This window comes from Dermacentor andersoni, chromosome 1 (assembly GCF_023375885.2).
Source record: "Dermacentor andersoni chromosome 1, qqDerAnde1_hic_scaffold, whole genome shotgun sequence".
NCBI lineage: Eukaryota > Metazoa > Arthropoda > Arachnida > Ixodida > Ixodidae > Dermacentor > Dermacentor andersoni.
In genome coordinates this window covers 286239809-286260756 of record NC_092814.1, presented here as the reverse complement: position 1 = coordinate 286260756, position 20948 = coordinate 286239809, and the positions used below count along the sequence as shown (strand labels likewise).

Sequence of the window (20948 nt, the reverse complement as noted above, 5' to 3'; positions counted from 1 at the left end):
TGACATCTTGATCGGGTATTTCGCGAGGTCTCTTTGAGACGGCGCTGGCCTGGTCCATTTTCTCGCCGGATTCTTCGATGAAGGCAGCGCCAGAGTTGCCCTGTCGCAGAACGCCCTCGGCAGCCTCCGCGTCCCCCTCACTTTCACGCACCGTAGAATTTTCTGCAGACGGTTCACTTTGCACTTCATTCTTGGCCACTGCCTCGCTACTGCCCTTTCTGGGTTGGCACTTGACGCTTGCCATGACCACTGGCTTCTCTTCCGTGCCTCGTGGGTCTCCGCCCGCTCCAGCAGTCTCTTCCGCGTCCGCTTGATCCATCAAGTGCTCGTCTAACGCGTCGCTCCAGCCAGACCCGGTCACGTTAGCGTAGCTTTTCACGCACTGGGTCTCGTCGTGGCCGAAACGACGACAGAGTCCACAGCGTGGCACACGGCACTCGCGCCGTATATGGCCGGTGCCGCGGCATCGGAGGCAGAGCGGAGCTCTGCCTGGAACAATCACGAGCGCATGGTCCTCTGATACTCGTAGCTGATGCGGGATGTCTTCCATGGTCATACCAGCCTTCAGCCGTAACGATACCAGACGCGTGTGAGAACCTTTGTCGCCGCACCCTGGTACTCGCCACCGCTCCCTGGAAATTTCGGTCACCGTTCCGAACGGCGCCAAGGCTGCTCTGACGTCCTCGTCGGGAGTCGTGTGAAGCAGCCAGAACAGCTTCATTCTAATATCCTGGTTGCAAGGGTCAATGGCGACGCAGCGGTGTTCTTTGACACTAAAGGCCTTCGCTGACAGCAGCTTCTTTTTTCCGACTTCGTCCTTGAATGTTATAGCCCAGACATGGTTCATCTGGTAGGCCCCGAGGGCCACCACCTCCGGCAACAGCTTATGACGGTCAAGCGCATCGCGAAAATGTTCGACTCGATAGGGCCTGGCCTTCAAATCACCGTGCAAAAACACGGTATTACACACGGTCATACCTGATGGCAGATGCGGCAAAGCAAGCTGGTAATCCTGTGAAGACGTTTCCGTAAGCCTGATACCGCGGCCCGGCTGGGCCGCATGAACCGCCCCTACGGAGCACAACATTCCGTGACTGTCCGCTGTGGTGGCCGGAAGTGGAATCGTCGGCCACGACTTCGCATATGAGCCGCAATACTTCTGCGCCACAATGATACGCGTTCACGAAGGGCTGGCGAATTAAAAAGATACCTACACGCAGCCGACAGGATTCGAACCTGTGCGGGGACACCCCAATGGATTTCGAGTCCATCGCCTTAACCACTCGGCCACGACTGCGCATATGAGCCGCAATACTTCTGCGCCACAATGATACGCGTTCACGAAGGGCTGGCGAATTAAAAAGATACCTACACGCAGCCGACAGGATTCGAACCTGTGCGGGGACACCCCAATGGATTTCGAGTCCATCGCCTTAACCACTCGGCCACGACTGCGCATATGAGCCGCAATACTTCTGCGCCACAATGATACGCGTTCACGAAGGGCTGGCGAATTAAAAAGATACCTACACGCAGCCGACAGGATTCGAACCTGTGCGAGGACACCCCAATGGATTTCGAGTCCATCGCCTTAACCACTCGGCCACGACTGCGCTTTTTTTTTTTCTTTATTGCCGGATTTCTCCTCGTACAGTGGACAGGAATTCTTGCTGGAATTCGACCTACATACACTTAGGTTGTATTAAAAACGAGACTCGTACTTTTTCTCGTGTTGTTATGTTAGTACGGCTCTTGGGTTAGCAACTGATCAAACACAGGTAGCCATTCTGGAGGATCGGGAAGTGTCCTGTAGACGTCGCGGACGTACATAATAGCGTCTCTGAAGTACACTTTTGACGGTTGTGATTTAACATTCTCGCGTCTTACATCCATTCGCGTCTTCCATACACTGTGCATTGTCAACAACATTAGGAGATCACACGGCACGTCCCCTGTCTGATCAAACGGGAGAAATCGAATCCCGTGAGGTGTAAGTGGATGTTGCTTTTTGAGTGTCCTTTGTAACATGTCCCACAGAAAAACAGAATCTGAACAGTCTAAAAATACGTTCTCGATGGTTTCGGGCTTATTGCATATTGTACAGTTAGTACTCCAAGGGACAAAAATACCCTTTTCTTTAAGCCAGGGTTTTACAGGGAGCGTGCCGGTGTGAAGAAAGAAGAAAAACGTCTTGGTCGACGCTCTCACAGGCATCTTTTTAACGCGACTCAAAACATTACGTTCTCGTCCTAGCACATATAAGGAACTATAGATCGGCACAGGACACATCACATCAAGCAAGTCTCTGTACAATTTCTTCTTTGTTACAGCCGAGAGATATTCAGTCGAAAAGTGGCTTTTCAAAAAACGAAAAGCATCAACGACTTCTTTCATAAACCCTTTCAATGGAACATGATTAGTAGAATACGATGACACTATGTATTCGGGTAATGCCTGGCTCAAAAACACTTGACAAATACTCTGCAGGAAAGCATCGTTCTGTTGCCTCAAGAAAAAGAACCCTGTAACAACTTGTTTAAGAAATAAATGCGATAAGCCTAGCCCTCCGTTTTTAACCAACTGAAATAAGTTCAGACGACTAGTACGCTCCCAGTTCGACCCCCAGATAAAAACAGCAAACAGTCTGTGTAACTTTTTACAGACATCCTTGCCATGCAAAGCACTTGCATCATATAGAAAACTTTTGTTACGATGAACATATTACACACAGTTGCACGTGTAAAGATTGAGAAATCGCGTCCGCCCCATTTTGTTGTTTGGGATTTAACCCGGTCAATTTCACACGCCCATTGGTCTTTGTTTCCGCGATATTGTTCCAAAGGAATGCCAAGGTATTTGCCCGGCGTGTAAGTAAACCTTATACCTTCGAATTGTGTCGGCCTCTCGTCCCATTCACCGTGCCAGAATCCTAGGCATTTTTGCCAACTAATGGCGCTTCCAGTTAGGCTGCAAAATGTTTTTGCTTCCTTAATGGCACTTTCGATGCTTTTTTGAGTTCGGCAAAAGATTGCGATGTCGTCTGCGTATGAGAGGATTTTAATTTCGTGCGTTAAGAAGCGATAGCCGCATATTGTTTTGTTGTTCAGAATTTTTAAACAGAACGGTTCAAGATATATGGCGAATAGCAGGCTTGAGGCTGGGCATCCTTGGCGCACACTAGACCTTACTGGGATTCCTTCACTAAGCTTTTTGTTAATGATAAGCTTAGTAGTACAGTTTTTATATGCCATTTTCACGCCTTCACTTATTACGCTGCCTACGTTAACTTGTTCTAGCACTGCGAACAGTATGCCATGTGCGACTTTGTCGAAAGCTTTCTCTAGATCTAGTTGAAGCATTGCTATCTTTCCGGAAAAAGCGTCACAACCTTCTAGTATGCTTCTGGTGGTATGTATGTTTGTGAATATGCTTCTTCCTTTAATCCCGCATGTTTGATGTGGGCCAGCTATAGCTGTAATTACTGATTGGAGTCTTCTTGCTATTACTTTCATAAAGATCTTACAATCTACATTTGTCAAACTTATGGGCCGATAAGACTCTACTGACTGCAATTTGGAAGGTTCATCGGTTTTAGGAATTAGAACTACGTGACTTAGTTTGAACGATGGAGGCATTTGTTTACTATCGTAGGCTTCTGCTATAACATGGTATAGTATTTCTGCTACTTCATTTTTAAAAACTTTATAGAACGCTGATCTGAGGCCGTCTGGCCCATGCGTCTTTCCTTTGCTCAAATCTTCAATTGCTTGTTTGATTTCATCTCTAGTAATTTGTCTTTCAAGTTCTAGTTTAATATCCTCGTCAAGCCTTGGCATTTGCTTAACGTAGTCATTTATAAATATATCATTTACTTGCACTTCGCTGCCGAGCAAACTACGGTATCGCTCTACAAATGCTGTTTCAATGACGCTCTTATCTGCCGAGACTTCGTTTTGGTAGCGAATTTCATTTATTTCGTTTTTTTGTTGCATATATTTTTTCTTCGCCAATCGCCCCCTTAGTTGATCTTTCGCCTAACCAAAGCCTCTCTGAACGCGCTCTAATAACAGCGCCTTTATATTTTTCTTCTTCCATCTGTTCCATCTGTCTTTTAACATCTTCGACTTCACTTTTAAACAAACCCGGTATTGTAGTCTCTGCATTCAATTGGAAATCAAGTGTGCACTGTAGTTCTTTTTCCTTTTGTTTTTCTTTATGTCGTAGTATGCATGATCTGTCTATTGCACTTAGTTTAACTTCGCACTTGAATTGTTCCCAAGCTTCGATGAAATTTGTGTGACTCGTGGACACTATTTCCAATTTCTCGTGTACTATTTGGACAAATGTGTCATCGGTTAAGAGCTGTTCATTTAATTTCCACAGTTAATTCCCAGTTGAATGCAGAGACTTTGCGCTTTCTATCTATTTCAAACATTACGAAGCTGTGATCACTAAAACTAACATGTTTCACAGCATAGTTACAACACATAGACATAACATCCGAAGAGATATAAACGCGATCTAATCGTGCGTGGCTTTCGCCCTGAAAGTGGGTAAATTGCACTTGATTTCCACGGAATATGTCCCCTCCATCAACAAGGCCACATTCATCCACCAACGCTTTAAGCTGTAGGGCACTTTTGTCCCGTACTGGTTCATTCTTAACTGAGTCTTCGGGCATGCGAATACAATTAAAATCGGCAAGCAAAATGAGTTGCCTGTCACACTTTAGAAATCCAGCGACATGATCAAAAAAAACTTTTCTTTCTGAAATTTGGTTCGGCGCGTACACACATATAATTCGCCATTGTACTTGGTTTAAATAAAAGTCGCACAATGCTAACCGTCCGTCATCCGAGGTGATAACACCCTCTTCAACGATTCCGATACCTCGTTTCAGAAAGATAGCACAACCGCCAGACTTTCCAACAGCATGGCAAACACAAACGTTGAAATCTAATGCGTAAGTTTGGACCATGCGGTCCGCCTGCTCCTCGCTGTCTATTTTTGATTCCTGTAAGGCTAGAATACCGATGGTATTTTCTTTTAGCAGACGTCTTAACTGCACTTGCCGCTTTCTTGCCGTGAGACCGCGCACATTCAGCGTGCCAATTCTTAATGCCGATAAAGACGTTGAATTCATAGAAAGCGAAAGGTCAAGCGGACAGCTGGGTGATTGTGCCGAATTGACAGGACGCGCACTTACACTGTTATATCGCACTGATTCTGAGTGCTTCGTCAAACATGGCGAAGCCGAGGCGTTTTCCTTGTGGGTAGGCATGGCGACGTTTCGTGCTGCGCGTCCCGCTCCAGTCTAGCGGTAAGGTCGTCCCTCGGACAGCGCCCTCCGCTAACGCGGAGGCCCTGTCGGTGTAGTCCTCCTGTCTGGAGGCACGTTGGGCTTCACCTTCAGGGGAGCCCTACGGTGGGACCCTGCCTTTGGGGTCGGTTCACCGGCGTTGACCTTCTCTCGGTTGTCGTCTTCGATGGTATTTTCCCGTGGTCTCTTTGAGACAGCGACGCCAGGGTTGCTTTTTCCTCCTTCCGAGTTGATGGCCTCCATAGCGGTACCGCTCTCTTCCGTCTCGCTAACGCCAGCACAGCTGCTAGGAGTTTCCACGGCCTCTGAAGTATTCTGAGGTTCGTCGTTCTTTCCATTTTGACTGACCGCAGCTTTCATAGGTCCCTTGTTTTCGGATGGGACAGAAGGCGTGGCACCCGACGTTGTCGTCTTCTCGCCTCCAATGACGGTCTCCTCCGCGTCGACTTGGTCCATGAGGTGCTCATCGACGGTGTCGCTTCGCCCAGTTCCGGTCACACTGGCGTAGCTACGCGCGCATTGACTCTCGTCGTGGCCATAGCGACGACAGAGCTTGCAACGCGGAACTCGGCACTCACGCCGTATGTGACCGGTGCCATGGCACCGGAGGCAGAGCGGGGGTCTGCCTGGGACATGCACGAGCGCATGGTCTTCCCCGACGCGAATTTGATAAGGCAGGTCTTCCACGGTAACGCCTACCTTCAGCCGTAGGGACACCAGGCGCGTGTGGGAGCCTTTGTCGTTGCAGCCTGCAACGCGCCACTTTTCCCTCGAAATTTCGCTGACCTTCCCAAAAGGCGCCAGGGCACCTCTGACTTCGTCGTCCGCAGTCGTATGTAGAAGCCAATACAGCTTCATCCTGACGTCTTGATTTCGAGGGTCTATTACCATGCATCGGTGGTCCTTTACGCTGAAGGCTGGGGCAGACAAAATCTTTTGTTTGCCCTTTTCGTCCTTGAAAGTGATGGCCCAGACGTGGTTCATCTGATAGGCACCGAGGGCCTCCACTTCTGGCATCAGCTGCAGATAGTCAAGTGCCTCACGGAAATGCTCGACTCAGTAGGGCCTCGCCTTCACGTCTCCGTGCAAAAAAAACGGTCGTTGTAACTGTCGATCCTGTAGGTAGTTGCGGCAATATAACCTGATAATCGTCCTTCGGTGTGTCGTTCAACCTGAGACCGCGGCCCTGCTGGGCCGCTGTAACCGCCCCTTCGGAGCAAAACATTCCGCGACCGTTCACTGCGGTGGCCGGAAGTGGAATCCCCCGGCCACGACTGCGCATATGAGCCGCAATACTTGTACGCCACAATGATACGCGTTCACGAAGGGCTGGGGAATAAAAAAAGATACCTACACGCAGCCGACAGGATTCGAACCCGTGCGGGGACACCCTCATGGATTTCGAGTCCATCGCCTTAACCACTCGGCCACGACTGCGCATATGAGCCGCAATACTTCTGCGCCACAATGATACGCGTTCACGAAGGGCTGGCGAATCAAAAAAGATACCTACACGCAGCCGACAGGATTCGAACCTGTGCGGGGTGTTAGGAATGGCCATACGGGGTGGCAACGTGCCAGCTTTCAGCCCGCTGCACGTGTTCCAAGCCCACCAGACGGGGCGCCCTTCGGAGAACTGCGAAGAGCCGGCAGCCACGTGGCGCGCGATCAACTCAGGAAATTGGTACTTGGCGGAGCCATCCGGGACAAAGCAGTTCTACGAAGCCCTCTGACGTCGGCACTGAAAGCTGGGCGGTACCGAGAAACTGCGGATGACCGGCAGCCACGTGGCGCGCGGTCAGCTCAGGAATGTGGTACTCCGCCGCGCCACCCGAGACGGAGCACAGTTCTACGAAGCCCTCGGTCGTCGACTCCGGAGCCTTTGTGTGTATGGGCTCGAACGTGTGTGCCTTTGTGTGTATGAGCCATACTGCGGGGCGGCGGCAAGTTTACAATGATTGGACGAACCTTCCCGACCATTCCTGCTCCGTCCCCACCGAACGATGACGTCGAACTATGACGTCAAGCGGAGAGCTTATAAGCAGCGTTTGCCGGCTGCTAGAGGGTGCTCGTGTCGTGCTCGTTGTCGGGAGCTGAGAGCTCTGTCATACTAGAAATGTACTAGTGAGCTGTGTGCTCGTAAACTGTTTGCTGTATGTTAGTTTTGCGGGCTCCATATGGGAGTCGCGCTGGACTGCCAATGTATCTTGCTTAAACTGTTAATATGTAAATAAATCCTGTTCACCGAGTTCCTGTCTACGAACTTCATCTCCTTCAAATGGTGGCAGCGGCGAGATAGTATGACGACTCCTACATCTGGTCGACAGCGGTAGGACCGTCCGACGAATCTAATAACTGAATGGCAGCGGTGAGATCAGCCTACGGCTCCTAGACCAGCCCACTGCTTCTAGATCGGCCTTTCGACTCGGAGACAGCAACGGCAGCTGACGGACGTTGGCACATGGTGACCGACCGGCATCCTGATCAAGTTGGAGGCGACTTGAGATTGACCACCTCTTGCAACTGACTGGATACGGCGGGGAAGGACTGGTGATATGGTGCTGCTTCAGTGGGTAAGCGTTTGGTTTTGGCTGTAAGATTTACCAGGCTTCAATTTCTCTGTGTTTTTGATTTGATTCGCTGGGATCTTTTTCTTGTATTTTGATTTGCGTGGGTATCGCAACAAGTATTGTGTGACAGCAGAGCCAAAGCTTAAAGTAGCGACCATGGTCCTAATGTGTTTGACGAGAGCTGACCTGTTGTGGTTGTGTGAGGAGATCGAGGTAAACGTAGATGAGGACTTGAGGGAATCAGAGATTCGTAAAACCATTCTAGAAAGTAACAATGATTTGAAATTCATAGAACAAATGGGCAAACGAATTCTAGGTAAAAGACAGGAACAGGAATCAATTAAGCAGGAATGCCAAGAGCGCGAGCGAAAACGCCAAGAGCGTGAGCGAAAACGCCAAGAGCGTGAGCAAAAACGGCAGGAGGTTGAAAAAGAAATTGCAGCAGTAAAGAAACAGATACCGGATTTGCAGCAGCTAAACGCAGGAAGTCAACAGCGGCTTGAGAAATCTGTAGGCTGGACGCAGCAAAAGTATGAGAGAGAGAAGGCAGCACTGATCAAAGAGATACAGTATTGTGATCAGTTATTGGCACAGAGACAACGGCTGTCTGAGAATTCTGTAGGTAGTACAGAGCGAAAGATTCAGGCAGCATCGAGCGGATTTTCGCCAAAAGCCGACGAGAATAGTAGTACCTGTGAGAGTAGCAGCACGTTCATAGGTGAACTCGAAGTGCTCGCAGCTAACGAAGCCTTAGTGGCAACAGAGGCCGTTAAAGGCCAGAGTGAGAGCGACGAGGTGCTGTGCCAACAGAGGACTGTAGAGACAGCTAGGCCAGCTGCGAACAAATTGGCACAGTTACCGCGCGTGTGCGTCGCATCTCATGGTAGCGAGGTCGTTAGCGAGGTACAGAATACTACGGACTTGACAGACGCGAGCACCCATGTCGAGTCATATCTGCGTGCAGAAGTGAAGTGCGAACTGGACGATGCAGTTGAGAATAGTTCTCGGGGTGGCGAGCTCCGTAGCTCACGAGAGAACAACTGCATTGTTGAGGGATCGGTGCGGCTCTCCGCCAGTCTAGATAGCCTAGATAGGGATGATTCAGTTGTTAATCATTCGGACTGTGCGCGTGAGACAGCGATCGATACCGACGGGCTGTGTGCAGATGCACAGCGTGAGCTGGGCAATGTGGTAGAGGGCAGTTCTCAAGAGTGCGAGTTGTTTAACTCGAGTAAAGCCTGCTGCATTGTTTCAGAGTCGGTTGGGCTGTCCGCCACTCGAGGCAAAGTGAGAGTAGATATAAATGTAAATCGCTCAGACTGTGCGGGTAAGAGACCGATCCGGGCCGACGAAATGTGTACCGGCCAGCATGAGGCACGAGAAGGCGACATGAAAGCGAGTGCAAAGAGAAAGCGCCGAAAGAAGAAGCGCGGTAAAGACCGAAAGACGGTAACTAATGTAGCGCCGCCAAAGATGGCGAGAAACCCAAAAGGGCAGGGCGCGAGGAAAAAGGTGCGGTCGTCACTGACGATGTTGACGCATCGAAAACGTTCGAGCCACCGGTCAAAGGGGGACCGAGAAGCTTGTTCTGCACGGACGCGGACAAAGGGCACGGGGCAGTCAAATTCCTCGTCGTTCCGTCGTTCTCTTCGAAGCTCAGCGTGCAGTACAAAGAAGCGCAAGGTGGCAAGACGAGACCAGGTGGGGAGTAGCGACGCGGTCAGTCGAGGTCATGTTGAAAGCGGGGCGCGAGGACGCAAATTGGCAGAAGACCGTAACGTCTTGGGGGAGCTGATAGTGAGTCAGCCCTTTTGTTGTTCCTCCGTAGCCAGAGTAGCTTTTAAACCGCGACCACCTCGGGTTCGGCTGAAAGTATGAGTCAGTCGTAAGCAATCGGGAACGGGAGGCCAAGAGAGCTTCCGTAGTAGTGTTGTTTTGTTTTATTTTTGAACATTTGCAGATTTTCGCGATTTGAGACTAGGATTTCTTTCAATATGTAAGGTATGAGCTCTGTTTATGATTTGTTTGAGAAGCTCGAGATTTGAAAGACGCGTTTTAAGTAAACCTGTAGTCTCGCGAGGTGTTCATTAATAAGTATATAGGCTTTCTTTTTTTGTGTGTGTAAGTAACCTGAGTGTCAAGGTTATCTGTGAGAGGCCTATCGTAACGCGCGTGTTTGTTATTTAACCTTCTTTCTTTTTAAGTGTTTTTGAATTTTCTAAGGTTAAACGCGTAGATTTTCAGTAAGTGCGTGATTTGCACTAAGAAGAGCTCTTAGGTCCATTAGCGCGTGTCCTGTGTGGACGGAAGGAAGCAGAACGTTTATGACTGGGTTGCTCATGTGTGTCGAGGGCAGCCGTATTCTGACTTCTCTAGTACGCGTGCGTAGAGCTAGTTATTAGAAGACACATTTGTTCGAAGGTTCCTCTGTGATGCGTAAGTTACGCAAATTTGGTTGTTTGTTTAAGGAACGTGTCCTGTGTGGACTAAAGGAACAAATGTGAGTCAGCGTGATGAAAACTTTGTATGATGCAAGCACGTGTTCGGAATAGGGACCACAAAGCTAGCGCGATTGTGATTGCGTACCTGTGGAGTTGGCCAGACTGTTCAGTGGCAACAGTACGTGAGATAAGTACGCCACTGCGATAGGGTAAGAACAGGCTGTTCGTGAAGTTAGGCTGCTGAAGTTATGTTTGAGTATTGGTGTTTGAAAGGCTTCGGTTTAATTCTGCGTAAACCTTTACTCTTGTGCAGCGCGACGGTCGGGTTTGGTCGAACTCAGGAGGAACGTGAACGCTCGCTTTGGCGGCACAAAATTTTGGGGCAAAATTTGGGATTCCCAGTTGAGTGACTTGCATGGAAATTGTGGTAGGAGGCCTGGTGGGTTAGCAGCTAATTCCGGGCGTTTGAACGCTGAGCGGTATTGTGTTGCCGGGTCGACCTTTCTGTGCCAGTTGTTGTAAGATGGTTGAAGGCATTCCGAGTACGCAGGGGTTGCAGAGAGCAAAGCCGTCATCTTGCTCGCCAGCCATTCTCTTCCTGCCCAGCGGTTGCCAGCACTGGCCAGGCGAGATTTTCCGGGCCATGGAGGAGCTGTTAGGAATGGCCATACGGGGTGGCGACGTGCCAGCTTTCAACCCGCTGCACGTGTTCCAAGCCCACCAGACGGGGCGCCCTTCGGAGAACTGCGAAGAGCCGGCAGCCACGTGGCGCGCGATCAACTCAGGAAATTGGAACTTGGCGGAGCCATCCGGGACAAAGCAGTTCTACGAAGCCCTCTGACGTCGGCACTGAAAGCTGGGCGGTACCGAGAAACTGCGGATGACCGGCAGCCACGTGGCGCGCGGTCAGCTCAGGAATGTGGTACTCCGCCGCGCCACCCGAGACGGAGCACAGTTCTACGAAGCCCTTGGTCGTCGACTCCGGAGCCTTTGTGTGTATGGGCTCGAACGTGTGTGCCTTTGTGTGTGTGAGCCATACTGCGGGGCGGCGGCAAGTTTACAATGATTGGACGAACCTTCCCGACCATTCCTGCTCCGTCCCCGCCGAACGATGACGTCGAACTATGACGTCAAGCGGAGAGCTTATAAGCAGCGTTTGCCGGGTGCTAGAGGGTGCTCGTGTCGTGCTCGTTGTCGGGAGCTGAGAGGTCTGTCATACCAGAAATGTACTAGTGAGCTGTGTGCTCGTAAACTGTTTGCTGTATGTTAGTTTTGCGGGCTCCATATGGGAGTCGCGCTGGACTGCCAATGTATCTTGCTTAAACTGTTAATATGTAAATAAATCCTGTTCACCGAGTTCCTGTCTACGAACTTCATCTCCTTCAAATGGTGGCAGCGGCGAGATAGTCCGACGACTCCTACATCTGGTCGACAGCGGTAGGACCGTCCGACGAATCTAATAGGGGACACCCCAATGGATTTCGAGTCCATCGCCTTAACCACTCGGCCACGACTGCGCATATGAGCCGCAATACTTCTGCGCCACAATGATACGCGTTCACGAAGGGCTGGCGAATAAAAAAGATACCTACACGCAGCCGACAGGATTCGAACCTGTGCGGGGACACCCCAATGGATTTCGAGTCCATCGCCTTAACCACTCGGCCACGACTGTTTTTTTTTTCTTTTTTTTTTCTTTATTGCCGGTAATCAGCAGTACATCGGAAGGACAACATAAGGAACATATATACACAGACAGATGAACTTCTCATCCGTTAACAAAAATTAATAAGTAAAAGCCGCCTGTTATATGTGAGCTGGCGTTGTTTAAAATTCTTTAAGATTAGCCAGGGGTTCTATCCTGGCCATCCAAGGCGGTGGGCACTCATGTGTAGCAAGCACATCAAGAAAACGTGTTATTTGTTCTCGAAAGAAAACACGGGCTGGTCTTGCATCGGGATCGCAATAGGAGCCAGCCATGCGGGCTCGCCATATACAGTAGAGGCCAGTTAACATTATCTGATCGAAAGGTGTTCCGTCCTCGTCATCTATCGGTAGATACCTTATGCCATGTGGATCAAGAGGAAATTCTTTCTTTATTGTTCGCTGTAGAACATCCCAAAAGAAAACCCCCGCCCAACAGTGTAAAAAAACATGGTCTATTGTTTCTGGTTGTTTGCATATGAAGCAATCTGAGCCCCATGGCATGTAAAAGCCCCTTTCTTCTAAAAACGTTGCAACTGATAGTGTTCCTGTGTGTAGCTTGAAAAAGAAACTTTTCATACCAGGCGGTACCTGCATTTTTTTAACACGTTTGTAAACATTCTGGCCTGGGCCTCGACTGTACATAGTTCAATACCGAGGTGAGGGAAAAAGGCTGTCCAATAGATCATTGCGCAGCCTTTTTCTTGTGACCGTAAACAAATATTCTTTGGAAACCGTACAGCAAGGAAACGAACACTCAGCACAATTTCCTTATAGAATCCGAATACTGCCACCGGTACACTTTCAGAGCTTATAATAAACTCGCGTAACAAATGCGCAAGTCTAACTTTGCAAACCGATTGAAGAAATGAATTATCATTGTTCCTGAAGAAAAAGAACCGTCCGACTAATTGCCTCACAAACAGGTGGGCCAGCCCTAGCCCTCCATCTTTCACCCGTCTGAAAAGATTGTTGCGGCTGCATCTCTCCCATCCAGAACCCCACACAAACACGGCAAAAACTCTGTGCAATTTCTGTACATTGGCTCTGTTACAAAATATGAATTGCATAACGTACCATAGCTTAGCTACGAAAAACAAGTTGCACACTGTAGCCCTGGCAAATACTGAAAGGTGTTTGGCTCTCCACGCCTCAGCCTTCTCTTTAACCCTTTTAAGCTCGCACTGCCAGTATTTGTCGCTCTGTTTATAAGCTTCAAGTGGTACACCCAGGTATTTTACTGGCGTTGTCGACCACGTGACATTCGCAAAGATAGCGGGGGTCTTAGGCCACTCCCCATGCCAAATACCGTGGCACTTGCTCCAGTTTACTCTACTTCCAGTGATTTCGCCAAATTTTTTAACAACATTTATCGTTTCCAAACCGCTCTCCTTGTCATTGCAACACACGGCTACGTCATCAGCATAGGCCAGAAGTTTAACTTCTGAGGCTTGCATTGTAAACCCATGAATACATTTGTTCTCAATCACTGCCAAACACAGAGTCTCTAGATAAATACAGAACAGGAGTGGGCTGGCTGGGCAGCCCTGACGCACGGAACGTTGAATGCTGATGGGGGCCCCCAGTGACTTGTTAATTATAAGCTTAGTACTTCCGTTCCGGTACGCCATGGCCACCCCGTCAGTAATTATGGACCCGACATTTATATGTTTTAGAATGGCAATTAAAATAACATGAGCAACACAGTCAAAAGCTTTCTCCAAATCAAGTTGGAGAATAGCAACTCGCGACCTTAAGGCGTCACAGCATTCCAGAATTGATCTCATTATGTGTATGTTTGTGCTAATAGTACGTCCCTTGATGCCGCATGTTTGGTGACTACCTACTATGGTTTCCATTACTGATTGTAACCTGCAAGCGATGATCTTCATGAATACTTTGTAATCATTGTTGGTAAGTGATATTGGTCTGTACGACGTTACATATTTTAGTTTCGTAGGCTCGTCGGTCTTAGGGATGAGCACGGTGTGTGCTTCCCCGAAAGAATATAGCAATGCGTTTACTTCATACGCTTCGTTAAAGACGTCAGCGAGAAGAGGCGACAAGTCTGATTTAAACTGTTTATAAAAAGCGGCGCAAAGGCCATCCGGACCCGGCGATTTTCCAGTTTTAAATCATCAATTGCCTTTTCCACTTCACGTGCTGATATCGGTGCCTCTAGTCTGTTCTTCGTGTCGTCGTTGAGTTGCGGCATGCGTCCCAAAAACGTGGCTCTAAAGGCATCTACGTCAACAGGACTCGATGCAAAAAGCTGTTGAAAGTGCTGGAAAAACACTTGCGCTATGTCCTCACAGTCGGTTATTTCGTGATCATCTACTTCAAGTACATCTACGTGGTTACGCCGTGCGTGCCTCTTTTCAAGACCGAGCGCACGTTTAGTTGGAGCCTCATCTGCTGTCAAAGCCTCTGCCCTTGCGCGTATAATCGCTCCCCGATATCGCTCTTCATCGCATATCTCCAATTTCGATTTGATGCTACGCAAATCGTCTTTGTATGCGCCCGGTTGGCTGCACTCTAAGGCCGTTAACTTTTCCAACACCACCCAGTTCTTTCTCTTTAACTCTTTCTTCGTACTTTATTTTGCAGGAGCGATCGATGGCGGCTAGTTTAATTCGTTGTTTAAAATTTTCCCACTTTTCGGTGACTCGCAACACGTTATTTCCCACTTCTTTCAAATATTCCTATACTTTGCTTAGAAAAAGCTCGTCAGTTAACAATTTAGAATTCATTTTCCACAACTCCCACGTGAAAGTGTGGTGTTTTGCTTTGCGTCCAACATACATCTTGACCAAACAGTGATCAGTGGATGAAAGAGGCGTGACACCGTAGCTGTTACACAGGGGTATTACGTCTAGTGACACGTACATTCTGTCTAGACGCGCGTGACTATTGCCTTGGAAGTGTGTGTAATGAACCTCGCGTGTTCCAACCAGACAGTCAGCCACGTCGTCTAGGTCGAAATCGGTTAATAATTCAGCGAGGACATGGCAGCTTTTGTAATTTGTTCTTCGGCCTGTTCTGTCCCGATCTCGGAGTACACAATTAAAATCTCCCAGAATTATCACTTTTTGGTTCATGCAAATGTGCGTCCTTAAGGATGAAAAAAACAGAGTGCGCTCTTCACAAACATTAGGTGCATATACACACACAACACGCCACGAATCATTACCAACATTGAAGTCAACGTACACTAACCTGCCTGAAGGGCATGAAAAATAATTTTCGATAGATAAGCCGGGAAGTTTCCTAATAAATAAAATAACACCCGCCGACGCACCTTTAGCATGGCTCACTACCGCGTAGTATAAAGACGTAAACCTTAGCACCATGACCCGGGTCTCCTCCTCCCCTTCAACCTTTGTCTCTTGCACGGCCAGAACGTCGAGGTCTTGGTCCACCATCATCCGGTACACTTGGCTTTGTTTACGCTTGGCGGCCAGACCTCTTACGTGTAGCGTGCCTAAGCTAAGCGTTGGGTTGGTTGCCATTGCTAATACGAGAAAGTTAGAGAGGCCCGGAGCACTGTGCTCACCACAACGTCTAGCCAGCGGCTAGACGCCTCCGGGACCGTCCGGTGGTGTGGTGTGGTCCGCGGACGGCTGTGGCTTGTCGCCGGCTTTCCTATCCCGATGAATGTTTGGAGAGGGCTTGAAGCTGCTCCTTCTCGTCAAAGTTGTCTTTGCAGGTGGCCCGTCGGCATGGTTCTTTGCAGCCGTTTTCCCATCGGTAGCGTCTAGCGGCCTCTTAAAGGTAGCGTTGCCGCTCGTATCCATAGGGTCGCTGGTTGGGGGCGGATCCCCACCTTCTGTCTCGCATGCGGCTTCATCAACTACAAGGCAGTTTTCCTTGCTTTTCGCCCGCTCTTCTGCAGGACCCGTTGTCGTCCCATCTTTCTTTTCGAGGGTAACAAATACATCTGTATCTTTCGCTGCCTTCGATGTCGCCTCTGCATTGCTGGCGCTCTCCTTGTCACCAGCCCCCTTGGCAGCGTCCTCGGCTTCAGCAGCATCCATCCTCATCTGCGCGACGACCTCGTTCGCTGGTGGCCCCACAGCTGCAGCGTACGTGCGCACACACTGATCTTCAGAGTGTCCAAAGCTGCGACACCGAGCGCAACGCGGTACCTTGCACTCGCGACGGACGTGTCCGACACCCTTGCATCGTAGGCACTGCATCGGCCGTCCAGGCGCTACGACAAGGGCCAGTTCACCGGCAACTCGGATTTGGTGCGGGAGGTCATCGACTTTCATCCCGCTCTTCAACTTCAACAGAACGGTCCGCGACGTTGAGTCCTTGTCGCCTACGCCTCTCACACGCCATCGTTCTCTCGTCACTTCCACGACCTTGCCAAAGGCCGCTAGCGCTGCCTTTATATCTTCGTCCGCCTCCCAATAAAGCAGCCAATAAAGGCGGAGGCGTACCTGTTGGTCTTGAGGGTCGACGATAACGCAACGACGCCCCTTCACGTTGAGCTCTTTCAACGCCAGCATCCTTTTCGTTGCCTCGTCACTCGAGAAGGTGACTGCCCATACGTGATTGATCTGGTAGGCTCCAAGGGCCATGACCTCCTGCAGCAATCCAGTCGGGATGAGTGCATCTCGGAAGTCTTCGACCCTATAGGGCCTCGCTCGCACGTCGCCATGCAAAAACACTGTGTTTTTCACGACAGGTCCCTTGGGCAGTGGTGGCAAAATAAACTGGTAGCTCGCTTCCTCGTCATCGTCCATAAGCCTGTTACCGCGGCCGGTGGCCGCAAAAGCCGCTCCTTCGGAGCCCATGATCCACACGTCTGTACAGCTCGGCTGCCGGAAGCAGAATCGGCCACGACTGCGCATAGGAGCCGCAATACTTCTGCGCCACAATGATACGCGTTCACGAAGGGCTGGCGAATAAAAAAGATACCTACACGCAGCCGACAGGATTCGAACCTGTGCGGGGACACGCGAATGGATTTCGAGTGCATCGCCTTAACCACTCGGCCACGACTGCGCATATGAGCCGCAATACTTCTGCGCCACTATGATACGCGTTCACGAAGGGCTGGCGAATAAGAAAGATACCTACACGCAGCCGACAGGATTCGAACCTGTGCGGGGACACCCCAATGGATTTCGAGTCCATCGCCTTAACCACTCGGCCACGACTGCGCATATGAGCCGCAATACTTCTGCGCCACAATGATACGCGTTCACGAAGGGCTGGCGAATAAAAAAGATACCTACACGCAGCCGACAGGATTCGAACCTGTGCGGGGACACCCGAATGGATTTCGAGTCCATCGCCTTAACCACTCGGCCACGACTGCGCATATGAGCCGCAATACTTCTGCGCCACAATGATACGCGTTCACGAAGGGCTGGCGAATAAGAAAGATACCTACACGCAGCCGACAGGATTCGAACCTGTGCGAGGACACCCCAATGGATTTCGAGTCCATCGCCTTAACCACTCGGCCACGACTGCGCATATGAGCCGCAATACTTCTGCGCTACAATGATACGCGTTCACGAAGGGCTGGCGAATAAGAAAGATACCTACACGCAGCCGACAGGATTCGCACCTGTGCGGGGACACCCCAATGGATTTCGAGTCCATCGCCTTAACCACTCGGCCACGACTGCGCATATGAGCCGCAATACTTCTGCGCCACAATGATACGCGTTCACGAAGGGCTGGCGAATAAGAAAGATACCTACACGCAGCCGACAGGATTCGAACCTGTGCGAGGACACCCCAATGGATTTCGAGTCCATCGCCTTAACCACTCGGCCACGACTGCGCATATGAGCCGCAATACATCTGCGCCACAATGATACGCGTTCACGAAGGGCTGGCGAATAAAAAAGATACCTAGACGTAGCCGACGGGATTCGAACCTGTGCGGGGACACCCGAATGGATTTCGAGTCCATCGCCTTAACCACTCGGCCACGACTGCGCATGTGAGCCGCAATACTTCTGCGCCACTATGATACGCGTTCACGAAGGGCTGGCGAATAAGAAAGATACCTACACGCAGCCGACAGGATTCGAACCTGTGCGGGGACACCGCAATGGATTTCGAGTCCATCGCCTTAAACACTCGGCCACGACTGCTTTTTTTTTCTTTATTGCCGTCTTGGACGTGTAATACAAAGTAACATATGGTAAAACACTTCAGCCACACTTGGACTGAGGCGAGTGGTGCTAAAATCTTTTCATTTGTGCTAAATCATCAAGCAGTGATATCCACTCTGGTGGATCAGTCTGAGCCCTGAAACATTCGCGAAGATAAACAACACTTTCGATGAAGTTTTCACGCGTGGAACCTGTATTTATGTCTGCATGTCGCACCTGCATACGCGTTTTCCACAAACTGTGGAGGCCAAGAAGCATAATTAAATCGTAGGGTACTTCACTTTAAACTGGTAAGTACCGGATGCCGTAAGGATTTAAAGGGAGTTCCTTTTTAATCGTCCTCTGAAGGACATCCCAATAAAAAATTGGATCCCAGCATTCTAGGAAAACATGTTCCACTGTCTCGGGCTTCCTGCGTAACAAGCAGTGTGTTGCCCATGGCACGAATAGCCCTTTATCATGCAGCCAGGTTTTAACAGGCAGCGTACCGGAATGCAGTTTAAAAAAAAAAAGTTTTAACCCCAGGTCTAACGGGCATATTCTGAACTCTTTTAAAAATATCTTGCCCTGGGCCTCCAAAGTGTGGTGTCCGATAAATGGGTACCGGAAACATCACGTCAACCAGCACTTTGTACAGCTTTTTCTTATTAACATAACATAGGTATTCAGGGCTGAAACGTACTTCCAACATCTTGCACGAAAGAAATACCTCGAGCAAGTATCCTGTCACAGCACCACACATGTTATCACAGGAGACTACCCTTCCAGGGAGCAGTCTCTGTAGGTGCACTTGCGTAACAGTTCTTAGAAAGGGATCACTTTGATCACGCAAAAACACAAATCGCGAAACCACTTGACGCAAGAAAAGATGCGCCAGGCCAAGGCCTCCGCCTTTACCGGAAACAAACAGGTTAGTTCGGCTGGTTCTTTCCCAGGTGGACGCCAAAATAAAAACAGCAAAAATACGATGCATTTTTTGAATAGCTGTTCGTGTCGCACCCAGCACATTCATTACATACCAGAGCTTCGAAATCAAAAAGACATTACAGATAGAGGCACGGGAAAACATTGATAGCTGTTTCCTTGCCACGCGACCGCTTTCTCTTTCATTCTCGAAGTTTCTTCTTTCCAGTACGAGCTGGGATCCCGATAACCATGCAGGGGCACTCCTAGATACCGCGTTGGCAAGGTGGACCATCGAAGCCCAGGAAAACAACCCGGTGTTACGTCCCATTCGCCATGCCAAAACCCGGAACTTTTTCCCCAATTGATCCGACTTCCAGTCTGAGCGCAGAACTTTTCGACCACACTCGTGACTTCAAAGATGCTCTGTCTATCAGCGCAAAACACCGCTATATCGTCAGCATACGCGAGTACTTTCACGAGTGATTACTGCAGTCTGTAACCTGAAATTCGGTCAGAGTTGATAATTGCCAGGCATAGCGGCTCTAAATACACTGCAAAAAGCAAGGGGGAAAGCGGGCATCCCTGTCTTACTGAAGAGCGTACAGCAAGTTTGTCAGTGAGATCGCCATTAACTATAATGCGGGTTGTACAGTTCTTGTATGCCATTTTAACGCCCTCTACTATAACGTCGCCTAGTTTGGAATGTTCCAGGATGGAAAAAAGAATTTCGTGGGAGATGCGGTCAAACGCTTTCGCCAAGTCGAGCTGTATCATTGCTATCTGACCGCCAACTGCATCAACACACTCTAATACGTGTCGTGCGACATGTATACTTGTGGCGATGCTACGGCCTTTAATTCCACACGTCTGGTGAGACCCTACCAATTTCGTGATCACAGACTGCAGTCTTTTTGCTAGAACCTTCATAAATACTTTGTAGTGGACGTTGGTGAGACTAATCGGTCGATATGACCCCACCAACAGTCGTTCTTCCGGATCATCAGTCTTGGGAATGAGAACGATGTGGGACGTGTTGAAAGACGATGGAACCTGTTTGCGTTCATAAGCCTCAGTTATCACATGGAGCATGCACTGTGCAACAGGAAGCTTAAAGGTTTTATAAAAGGCCGCACTTAGCCCATCTGGCCCAGGAGCTTTCCCAGATGGTAGGTCGTCTATTGCCTTTTCTATCTCCTGTAAAGTTATAGGCAGTTCAAGGCGTTCCTTAATTTCGTCATCTAGTGCTGGCACCAGTCTTAAAAAGTCTACATGGAAGCCTTCTATGGTGTCGAGCTTATTGCTAAGAAGTTCTGTGAAGTGTTTGGCTATAGCGCTCTGAATGTCTCTCGCATCTTCCGAAGTCCGGCTGTCATATCGGATGCTCCTAATTTCTTTCTGGCTAGCCTATCTTTTCTCGTCTGATAGCGCTCGTTTTGTCGGCGTTTCGCCCGCCCACAATTTTTCAGACCTTGCGCGTATGACGGCGGCCCTATACCTGTCAGCGTCAATTCTTTCGAGCTGGCATTTCACTTCCCGTATTTCTTTCGTGAAAGTTCCCGGCGCGCTACTTTCCATGCTGAGCATCCATTCAAGTTGCCCGTTCATTTCTTTTTTCTTTTTCTTTCTCTTTATAACGAGCCACGCTGCTCTTTTCTATTGCTTTCATTTTTACCCACTCTTTGAACTCCTCCCATTCAGTTGCAAAACTAAATGGCTGCGCGTCTAGCAGTTTGTCTAGCTTGGTCTTTACTTGCATAATGAACCCTTCATCCTCCAAAAGCTTTGTGTTCAGTTTCCATAAGTGCCAGTTAAAGCGCGATTTCCTGCCCTTCATTCCTAAAGTCATGCTCACGAGGCAATGATCGCTGAA

At 49.4% G+C, this 20948-nt stretch overlaps 9 non-coding genes across 9 annotated transcripts; all 9 read right to left on the bottom strand.

The window, feature by feature from the left end:
• Window positions 1-1215: 1215 nt before the first annotated feature.
• Window positions 1216-1297, bottom strand: TRNAS-CGA (transfer RNA serine (anticodon CGA)). Its single transcript has one exon. It is a non-coding gene; the product is annotated as a tRNA-Ser (tRNA).
• Window positions 1298-1373: 76 nt separating this feature from the next.
• Window positions 1374-1455, bottom strand: TRNAS-CGA (transfer RNA serine (anticodon CGA)). The gene has a single exon. It is a non-coding gene; the product is annotated as a tRNA-Ser (tRNA).
• A 76-nt stretch (window positions 1456-1531) lies between these two features.
• TRNAS-CGA (transfer RNA serine (anticodon CGA)) lies at window positions 1532-1613 on the bottom strand. The gene has a single exon. It is a non-coding gene; the product is annotated as a tRNA-Ser (tRNA).
• Window positions 1614-11924: 10311 nt separating this feature from the next.
• TRNAS-CGA (transfer RNA serine (anticodon CGA)) lies at window positions 11925-12006 on the bottom strand. The gene has a single exon. It is a non-coding gene; the product is annotated as a tRNA-Ser (tRNA).
• Window positions 12007-17121: 5115 nt separating this feature from the next.
• Window positions 17122-17203, bottom strand: TRNAS-CGA (transfer RNA serine (anticodon CGA)). The gene has a single exon. It is a non-coding gene; the product is annotated as a tRNA-Ser (tRNA).
• A 76-nt stretch (window positions 17204-17279) lies between these two features.
• On the bottom strand, window positions 17280-17361 carry TRNAS-CGA (transfer RNA serine (anticodon CGA)). The gene has a single exon. It is a non-coding gene; the product is annotated as a tRNA-Ser (tRNA).
• A 76-nt stretch (window positions 17362-17437) lies between these two features.
• TRNAS-CGA (transfer RNA serine (anticodon CGA)) lies at window positions 17438-17519 on the bottom strand. Its single transcript has one exon. It is a non-coding gene; the product is annotated as a tRNA-Ser (tRNA).
• Window positions 17520-17595: 76 nt separating this feature from the next.
• TRNAS-CGA (transfer RNA serine (anticodon CGA)) lies at window positions 17596-17677 on the bottom strand. Its single transcript has one exon. It is a non-coding gene; the product is annotated as a tRNA-Ser (tRNA).
• A 76-nt stretch (window positions 17678-17753) lies between these two features.
• TRNAS-CGA (transfer RNA serine (anticodon CGA)) lies at window positions 17754-17835 on the bottom strand. Its single transcript has one exon. It is a non-coding gene; the product is annotated as a tRNA-Ser (tRNA).
• Between the last annotated feature and the right edge of the window lie 3113 nt (window positions 17836-20948).